We start from the raw sequence: 3,377 nt of genomic DNA on the forward strand, positions 1-3,377 counted from the left end.
ATCACTAAATATTACGACTATAGATGTGTTTTATATAATATCTATTATTGTTAATAAGCAATTTAAATTTAAAATAATAGAAAGAGAAAATTTATTTAAAGTAGTATACATTGAAATAGAAATTCAACTTTTCATAGAAAAATTCTTAGAGAATCCTAATTATAATTTTTGAAAATTTAATAAGGATACTTTATATATATTAAAAGATAGTGATTATTCTAATGTAAAGGAAATGTTCACAATAATTCAAAACACTAAGATTCAAATAGTAAGAGGTAATAGCCAAAAAAGTCATATAGTAAGCTTTATAGATTTTAGATTATCTTCTTATATATTAATTCTATGTGATATTAATTATAAGAAATTTCATTTAGAAAATACCTTTAATTTCGTACCTAAAGATAGATATTTACCTTCTTTAAGTTAATGTAAAATATATTATAACTATAATAAAAATCCGAAAAATTAGTGTTTTATACACTTAGGTGTTCCGATTAGCCTCTATAGCTTAACGGTAGAGCATATAACTATTAATTATATAATAGACGTTCGATTCGTCTTAGGGGCTTTTTAATTAATGTTTAAAACTGTATTTTTAATTTTATTTATTTATGTTTCACTTTTCTTCTTAAATTTTAAGTTTATTAACTTTTACGTTATTTCTTAATATTATTTTATTTTATATAGATAACTTTATATTATCTAAAAATAAATATATTAAGATTACATAAATCTTAACTTCTCTTTAATTAATACTTTTTATTGTTATATTATTAAATACTAATCTAGTTATTATTAATAAAGATATAATTTTATCTCTAGAAGATAATAAAAAGAATATTTTTAATAGTATAAATATAGGAGATAGTATTAAAGTTAATAGAGATGTAGCTAAAGTATTAGGACGTAATATAGGAGTTGCAGGTATGATAGTAGGCGTTTCTAGAGTAGTGGCTAAAGCTATTAGTAAATCTAGCCTACCTTCTTTATAAAAAGCAGGTATAATTTTAGGTTCTGCTAGATTAGCGGGAGGAATTCATATAGGTACCTTAGTTATTAATAAAATAACTAATATTAGTTTACCTAAAAAAGCTTCTTTAATTAATAGTAATATTATTTCAAGTGATACAAACATTAACGGTATAAATAGATTTATAGGTGAGAGATTTCATAATTTAAGTGAACTTAAATTATTATTATTATCTATGAACACTATTATTAGTATATCTTTAAGCTTAATTATTATTTTATTTTGTATAATACTTTTTGAATTTTATTTAAAAGAAGAAAATATTAAGTTAAACTATTTAATAGGTAATAAATTAAATAATTTGTTAATTAAATTAATTAAATTAAATTAAAAAACTAGTAATATTTATATTTTTATAATTTTTATCTTATTATTTATAGCTTTAAGTTTTGAGTGCTATTTTATTATTAAGTTATATAATAATTTAAATAAGTTTATTTATTTCCATAAAAATAGATAATTACCTAATATTTATCTAATACTAAACTATAATTATTTAGTATAAGCCTTTATAGTTTTAGGGTAAAGCACGTTATTATTAATAACGTGAATAAATGTTTAACTTATCTTAGAGGTTTTTGAATTAATGTATTAAACTGTATTTTTTTTTATTTTATTTATATTTTATATAAATTCTTTTGTTTTAAGTTTATTAGCTTTTATTTTATTTCTTAATATTACTCTATAATATTTAGATGATTTTTTATTATCTAATAATAAGTATATAAAATTCTTATAAGTATTAACTCCTATTTGATTAATATTATTTATTATTACATTAATTAACGCTAATATAATTATTATTTATAATAATAATTTAGTTTTATATATAAATAATAAAAGAGATATTTCGAATAATCTTACTATAGGAGAAAGTATAGAAGTTAATAAGGATACTGCTAAAGTATTAGGGCGTAATATTAGTGTAGCAGGTACTATTATAGGTGTACTAGGAGTAATAGTAAAGGCTATAGGAAAATCTAGTATACTACCTTTACAAAAAGTAGGAATAATAATCGGCTCTATAGGGGTAGTAGGAGCTATTTATGTAGGAACTACAATTATTAATAAAGCGATTAGCGGATCTAATACTAAAAATACAAATATATTAACTAAAACTAATATTATTAATATTAAAGAAGGTAGCAAATTATTAAATGATAAATTAAATAATCTTAGTGAATTAAAAATTTTATTATTATTTATATATACTTTAGTAGGTATATGTTTACTTTTAGTCCTTATATTATTTATAATGATCTTGTTTAAATATTATTTTAATGAAAATTAAATTAAATTAAATAAATGAATAGGAGAAAATTTAATAATTATTTAATTAAGATAGTTATTATAAATAAGAAGACTAATAATATTTACATATTTATAATATTTATTGTATTATTTATATCTTTATCTTTTGAATGCTATTTTATAACTTAATTATATGATAATTTAGATATATTTATAAACTTATATATTAAGAAATAATTCTTATAATTAAAAGAAAATAGAAACTCACTTATTTTCTTTTAAAACCCCTTATAAAAGGTAAATATTTAATTATATAATAGACGTTCGATTTGTCTTAAGGGCTTTTACATTAATGTTCTAAGCTGTATTTTTAATTACTTATATAAATAATTAACATAATAAGAAGTAATTTTTAAGATTATTCTTTCTATTTAGTGTTACCTTTACTGTAACCTTTATACATAAGTATATTATTATTTACTTTAATAGTAAACACTGCATTATCCATACACTTATTTAGTAATAGTTATATATTCTTTTACTTAGCCTTAGCTATAGTAGTGACTTCTATAACTATGTGATTTAGAGATATAATATTAGAAGGTAAACCTTATACTAATAATTATAATTTAAATATAGCGAGAGCTATTTTAACTGATTGTATTAACAATACATTGATTTAATATAAAAGTAATAACGATTCTACTATCTTTAGTAAAGAAGAGGATTTAGGTTATTATTTAGCAGGTCTTTTAGAAGGAGATAGGTATATTTTATTACCTTCTTTAGCTGGTAATACTAGATTAAATAGAGTACTTAACCCTAGAATAGTATTTACTTCCTATAAAGATAATTTAGGTATGTATGCTTTTCTTTAATTAGAGTTAGGTAATATAGGACGTTTTTAATCTTTAAGTGATAATATAATACGTTATATTATAGGAGATATAAAAGGTATAATCTATATTATAAATTTAATATATAGTAAGTTAAGAACACCTAAAAATAAAAGATTTAATGATTTAATCCAATTTATTAATGCTAAATATAATTTAATTATACCTGAAAGTTCTTTAGATAACAGTAATTATTTAGA

The 3,377-nt window shown here is 19.2% G+C and overlaps 1 non-coding gene across 1 annotated transcript; it reads left to right on the top strand.

Annotated features, from left to right (window-relative positions):
* The first annotated feature begins 497 nt into the window (after positions 1-497).
* J3458_021330 lies at positions 498-568 on the top strand. Its single transcript has one exon. It is a non-coding gene; the product is annotated as a tRNA-Asn (tRNA).
* Positions 569-3,377: the final 2,809 nt, after the last annotated feature.

This window comes from Metarhizium acridum (genome assembly GCF_019434415.1).
Source record: "Metarhizium acridum strain ARSEF 324 chromosome Unknown scaffold_578, whole genome shotgun sequence".
Taxonomy (NCBI): domain Eukaryota; kingdom Fungi; phylum Ascomycota; class Sordariomycetes; order Hypocreales; family Clavicipitaceae; genus Metarhizium; species Metarhizium acridum.